At 43.0% G+C, this 7,458-nt stretch overlaps 1 protein-coding gene across 1 annotated transcript in view; it reads right to left on the bottom strand.

Moving 5' to 3' along the window:
- Positions 1–7,458, bottom strand: part of LOC105906701 (A disintegrin and metalloproteinase with thrombospondin motifs 2-like) — a 143,317-nt gene that overhangs the window by 32,806 nt on the left and 103,053 nt on the right. The gene's annotated exons all lie outside the window — the stretch shown is intronic.

Raw genomic sequence — 7,458 nt, 5'->3', positions numbered from 1 at the left:
CAATTCACTGCCAACTCGAGGACACCTTTGCCCTTGATCATCAGTACCTGAGTGATATTATGCTTTAAGTCGATGCAACCTGGAGCATTTCAATTCATTTAAATACTTTTGCATGGGAAAAGCACCCTGGCTGTTTGGGGACATGAGTGCACTAGAGCTTATATGACCTTTCACCTCTAATAGTCAGATCAAACATCTTCCCATCAGCCCAACATAGACTTGACATTATCCTACCTATACCAAGTGAGGTCATGGAGGGAAAAGTCTGATTTCCACTGTACTCACTTAAAGTGGCTTAAATGATATAACGTGACGGGTTCTTCAGCCAAAATTACAATCATTTGAAACCAACATTTAAACAGTAATCCCATTTTAATGTAATTGGACAAAAAAAGACATGCAAGTTCAATAACAGAGACCTTAGTTCATAATTCATACAAAGCAAATTGCAAAAAAGCACAATTGCTCTAACATTGATTTAAAACCTAGGGTTACACACACACACACACACACACACACACACACACACACACACACACACACACACACACACACACGCGTGCACCAATTTCAATACGTCTTGGATAGATATATCATCACAAAGGCCATCACTGTATCAAGAGCACTTTAGAGTTAGTATTCTAAAACACACATGCAGCTGATTTCTATTGTCACCCCTGACCCCTGACCCCTGACCCTTGACCCCTGACCCTCTCCACTCATTTGGCCTGCTGATGGAGAGCCTTACCACAGACAGACAGAGACAGAGAGAGAGAGAGAGAGAGAGAGAGAGAGGGAGAGAGAGAGGGAGAGACAGAGAGAGAGGGTGAGAGACAGAGAGAGAGAGAGAGAGAGAGACAGAGAGAGAGAGAGAGGGAGAGACAGAGAGAGAGGGTGAGAGACAGAGAGAGAGAGACAGTGAGAGACAGAGAGAGAGAGACAGTGAGAGACAGAGACAGAGAGAGAGAGAGAGAGAGAGAGAGAGAGAGAGGGAGAGACAGAGAGAGAGGGTGAGAGACAGAGAGAGAGAGACAGTGAGAGACAGAGAGAGAGAGACAGTGAGAGACAGAGAGAGAGAGACAGTGAGAGAGAGAGAGACAGAGAGAGAGAGACGGAGAGAGACAGTGAGAGACAGAGAGAGACAGAGAGAGAGAGAAAGAGAGAGAGAGACAGAGACAGAGAGACAGAGAGAGACAGAGACAGAGAGAGAGAGAGAGACAGAGAGAGACAGAGAGAGAGAGAGAGACGGAGAGAGACAGAGAGAGAGAGAGACGGAGAGAGAGAGAGACAGTGAGAGACAGAGACAGAGAGAGACAGAGAGAGAGAGAGAGACAGAGAGAGACAGAGAGAGAGAGAGAGAGACGGAGAGAGACAGAGAGAGAGAGAGACGGAGAGAGACAGGGAGAGACAGAGACAGAGAGAAGGAGGCAGACAAATTGGTGCAGAAGTTCAGACATGACGTCCTGAGCGTCTGAGGAAGGCTGCTAATGAGACACAGGAATGTAAACACAGCCACCAATAATGAGCTTTCTGATGGACAGACTGCAGAGAAAGAGCAGGACTGGTGCAGGAGAGAGGGAGAGAGGGAGAGAGGGAGCAGGGGGCGGTGGGAGGAAAGGGAGTGATAGAGAGAAACAGAGAGAGAGAGACAGGCTAAATTATGTGATGTAGTTGTTGTGTGTGTGTGTGTGTGTGTGTGTGTGTGTGTGTGTGTGTGTGTGTGTGTGTGTGTGCATACTGATTGATCCTGAACCTATTGGGAAGCTGACAGTGTCATTTGGAATGACTGGGATGAAGTAAAAGATCTAAAAAGCCTGTTGTGCATACAACTAGCTCTCAGTCTTTCCAAACATTTCTTAAAATTAAAAAACATTATACAAGCAAAATCAGACCGAATTGGATATTTTTGGCTGGTTACAGTGTACTTTCAAATGCGGAAAAAAAAAAATCAGTAATCTCAAATATGGCATGTAATTGATAGTTTCTGGTGTTAGTTTTCATAAAACTGTGCGCTCCTTGGCCCAGCTACAAAGAGTTGATTATGGTGTAATACAACAGCAGACAACAGGTCTCGCTGAACAATCCAAAATCCAACACATCAAGCCATTCTGGAAATAAAATATCATAACATTGTGACTGATAACATTATCTTCTATAATGAATGACTTCTATCTACTGTCCTCATCACCATATCCATTAAGTACATATATATACGCGTATTGGCAGTCAAACTCTACCCACTCACTTTGTCTCTTTTACCCCCTCCTGGCCTAGACTATCTTCGCTGTGGGATGCTGCTATGGTCTCTCCACCTGATCTACACACACACACACACACACACACACACACACACACCACACACACACACACACCCTCCTGGTCTAGACTATCTTCGCTGTGGGATGCTGCTGTAGTCTCTCCACCTGATCTACTTGTAGAGACCCTCGGCCTACACCTCCCCACCCCCACCACACTGCCCACACCTACCCACCCCCACCACACTGTCAAGCACTTAATATACCCCATACTCTCTGCTAGCATTTACCTGCAATGTAAATAATTGCCACCATCGACATAGTTTTCTGTTCCATTCCTCTACTTACCCTTGTGATAGTAACCGTACGAGCACACTGTATTACCACTAAGCTGTACTACAATACTTGAATGCTCTCTCCCCTCCCCTCTATCAATGTTGTATGTATCATGTACTGTATATACAGACGTGGACAAAATTGTTGGTACCCTTCATTTAAAGAAGGAAAAACCCACAATTGTCACTGAAATAACTTGAAACTGACAAGCTCCAGTTTTGTCTCGTCTGTCCAAAGGACATTCTCCCAGAAGCCCTGTGGCTTGTCAATATGCATTTTGGCAAATTCCAGTTTCGCTTTTATATGATTTGCTTTCAACAGTGGTGTCCTCCTCAGTCGACTTTGGCTCAAACAGCGACTGATGGTGCGATCTGGCACTGATGTACCTTGACCTTGGAGTTCACCTCTAATCTCTTTGGAAGTTGTTCTGGGCACTTTGGTTACCATTTGTATTATCCGTCTCTTCAATTTGTCATCAATTTTCCTCTTGCAGCCACGTCCAGGGAGGTTGGCTACAGTCCCCTGGACCTTAAACTTCTGAATAATATGTGCAACTGTTGTCACAGGAATATCAAGCTGCTTGGAGATGGTCTTATAGCCTTTACCGTTAACATGCTTGTCTATAATTTTCTTTCTAATCTCCTGAGACAACTCTGTCCTTAGCTTTCTGTGGTCCATGTTCAGTGTGGTACACACCATGATACCAAACAGCACAGTGACTACTTTTCACCCTTTAAATAGGCAGACTGACTGATTACAAGTTGGAAGACACCTGTAATGCTAATTAGAGGACACACCTTAGTTTAACATGTCTCTATGGTCAAATTATTTTAAATCTTTTCTAGGGGTACCATCATTTTTGTCCAGGCCAGTTTAATTTGTTTCTTTTTTTTAATTATTCTGTTGAACCACAATTCAAAGGCAATGTCTGATTTTCATTAGTTCATTTTCAGTATTTTTTTTATTTATTATTACTTTTGTCAGTTTCAAGTTATTTCAGTGACCATTGTGGCTTTTTCTTCCTTTAACGGAAGGGTACCAACAATTTTGTCCACGTCTGTACCAACAGGGGTCTTTGCCCCTGTCCCCATTGTGCTTGCTCTAAGGGGGTTCAGGCCAAGGGCTCTGTAAAGCACTTTGAGACAATTTCATTGTTTTGGCGCTATATAAATAGAAACAAGGTTTGTTTGCTTGTGACCTTGCTGGTCTATTGATCTGTTATGAGACATGACTTTTTTGCTAGCACGAGTATAGAATGTATCCGACAACTTCACACTGTTTCGCCTAAATACAGATTTTTGGATCAATCAATCAATCAATTCAATCTTATATAGCGCTTCTCTAAATACCCGAAGTCGCTTTACAGAGTCCAGTAGTCATTCATACACAGTCATACCGGTGGTGGTAAGCTACATCAGTAGCCACAGCTGCCCTGGGGCAGACTGACAGAATGTGCTGGCACCGAGGTATGGATGGTCAGGTTTCAGGTGTATTTTGTACAGACATATAATTTTCCTGAACAAATTGGCAAACTTGGTGAGTATTTTTGGTGAGCCGTCTCAAAAGACCTGGGTTCTCATTCAGAATGAAAAATCTAATAATAATCGAACCTCTAATCTAGCTACATCAATCACAGTCTTCAAGTTCCAACAGTGCTTGTAACCATCATGGCCATGTTAGTATCAGCTAGAACAGACACACATCTATTTTACTCTTGTAACCATCATGACCATGTTATTATCAGCTAGAACAACTCTGTGGACCTGTGGCACAATTTCCATAATGTCCATCACATTTTAGGAATAAAAAAACAAAACGTTCAGATGTGCCTGAATATTTGAACAAAAAAGGTCTACGAGCATAGCATTAGGTCTTTATTACAGAGTTTACTGTTTGTTTTCTTTTATGCCACAGTACTGTATGTTAAGCATCTTTGAGAACTTTGAAAAGCAATATAGAAGTCTGAAATATTATTATTATTATTGTTATTACATTTCAATTTAGAATAGGTTTTTGAAGAGCACATTGGTGCACTTTTATTATTTTTACTGAGGTCTGTGACCAAGATAACTTCAAGGACCAACTACTCCAAAAGAGAGAGAACCACAGATCTTTACAAATGTATCAAAGTATATCAAAATGAACCATAAAGAAACCTGTTTAGTTTAAAAGAACAGTAATGATTGCTGAAAATGATTAGTGTTTCTTCTAGTAGATTAGTTTCTTCTAATTGACTCGTTGATCAGAGCTGTTCCTTTTACGACTCACGTGAGTGGTCCTCTACATTAAAGGTGTTTTATATTACAAGTTTATGCCAAATAATGCCTCTTACATGGTAGTGCTTTAAGTGGTCCTTGCTGTCTACATGTTCACAGAACTGTGATAAAAGTGCATTGATTTTTCTTCAATAACCATGAATTGAAAATGTAATTGAAATGAAAATGTATTGACATAGAGATCTTATATTTAGCACATATACAATATGGTCCAGGCTAACCTTAGATGGTCGAGCAGAACACATTTAATGAATTGAAATGACTGTGAATGTGATATATCATGAGGTATCAGCACTTCACATACAACACATGCACAAGCTCCAGTCTCCCATCAGAAAGCATTCACATCTCCCTCACATATTACCCAGCTTTATGGAACACTGATTAATGATTCCTGCATTCAGAACTGCTACTTCTAAATTGCACATTGCTGACCTGTCTATCAGAATGTTGCCATAGACTACTAGTATTGTTACATTGCCAATTCTACTGGGTGACTGCGGAAGGTATTACATGAGTGCTGAAATCATTTCAAATGTATCTTTTTAGTCAAATTATTGATTTATTTCTGAAGACACTGTGTGACAAGCAGAATAATTTACAGCTATCCAGTTTTGAATGTAAAATAAACCCTCCAGAGTGATACAAGACCCTTCTGTTTCACAAAAAGGGCCTGAGCTGATTTGGTGGTAATGATAATCTGGCTGCAAACCCCTACTTATCATCTGTCCCCATCGTTATTTCATAAGGAATCTGCAGGAAGTCCTAGGAATCATCACTGACTGAGTGTATGTGTGTGTGTGTGCGTGTGCGTGTTAGAGAGAGTGTGAGTATGTGTATGTGTGTGTGTGTGTCTGTCTGTGATAGTGAGAGAGATGGAGAGGAAAGAAAGAAAAAAGAAAGTGAGCGAGACAGACAGATATAGAGTGAGACTAGTCACAGTATGAAAGTGTGTGATAATGCCATCAAATGTTAAAGAGACAAAGCACTGAAACATCTCTATGCCTTTGGATTATGGGAATGTTTGATAGATAAACATGTTGTTATGCGTACACATATAGTGAATGTCTGATAGGTAAACGTGTTGTTATGCGTACACATTTAGTGAATGTTTGATAGATAAACATGTTGTTATGCGTACACATATAGAGAATGTTTGATAGGTAAACGTGTTGTTATGCGTACACATATAGTGAATGATGAAGAGACAATAGGAAATGGCAAAATATCTCTATGGAAAATTCATATGAAGGTTAACAGTCTTGACATGGTCACAAAAAGGAATGGATAATCTCAACACGTTCCCTCCTGCTAACTTCTCTTGTCTTTCATCCTTTTTCGTCAATGCTTGAGTCCGGTTACTTAGCAACCATAACATTTGAGATGAGTTTGGGGCCCAGTGTCACCCCTCACCCCAGTTCTTCTAGCCTGGCTGGACATGGGCCTTTCTGTATGCTACCTGTCCCTTACACACCTCCTCCAAGGAGACGCAGCAGAGTGAACCTTTCTGTATGCTACCTATCCTTTACACACCTCCAAGGAGACGCAGCTGGACATGGGCCTTTCTGTATGCTACCTATCCTTTACACACCTCCAAGGAGACGCAGCAGAGTGAACGCTGAACCTAATGAATCATGTGCTGTCTTGACAGTTACACTGCATTATGGCAAAGAAATCGCAGTCATGCAATTTCATCCATAAAAGTGAAGAGAACTGTTTGAACAGTGTCACAGTGCAGCCCCAGTTTGCACTTACAATATATATAAAACTCTAATTTACTAGAATCTAATATATTAGAACCCCCCAACCCCCCCCCCCCCCCCCCCCCCCCCCCCCCCCCCCCCCCCCCCCCCTCCTGGACATGGCCACAACACATTTCTGAATACTAGTGGGTGAATAAAGACACTGGGTCGAAGCAAGAACATCTCCCAGCACACTCACGTTGCAGTGGTACCCCATTCCAGTCTGTTCCAATGGTAATGGGCTAGCCCAGTCAGGGTACAGTTGACCTCTAGGTGACCCAGACACAATGTGCTGAAGCCTAATGAGCAGGAGACACAGGCCATGGGCCTCCCCTGTCTGCTTTTCGACCCCACCCTTTGGAGCGCTTCAGAGCTTTGCATTAGGAAACACCAACAATCAGGTTCTGGGCCACTGTTTGAGAATATCTCATCTTATCCGACATAAACACAAATAGTATGGCATGAATGCACACACACACACGCACGCACACACACACACACGCACGCATGCACACACACACACACACACACGCACGCACACACACGCACGCACTCACGCACGCACACGCACACGCACACGCACACACATGCACGCACACACACACGCGCACACACACACGCACGCACACACATGCACGCACTCACGCACGCAACACGCAACAACGCACGCACACACACACACGCACACACACACGCACGCACACACACACACACACGCACACACACACGCGAACACACACACGCACGCACACACACACACACACACACGCACTCACGCACGCACACGCACACACATGCACGCACACACACTCACGCACGCACACGCACGCACCCACACACGCACACACA

Source organism: Clupea harengus, chromosome 20 (genome assembly GCF_900700415.2).
Source record: "Clupea harengus chromosome 20, Ch_v2.0.2, whole genome shotgun sequence".
NCBI lineage: Eukaryota > Metazoa > Chordata > Actinopteri > Clupeiformes > Clupeidae > Clupea > Clupea harengus.
Note: the sequence above shows the minus strand (reverse complement) of the source record. Positions and strands in the feature narration are given on the sequence as shown.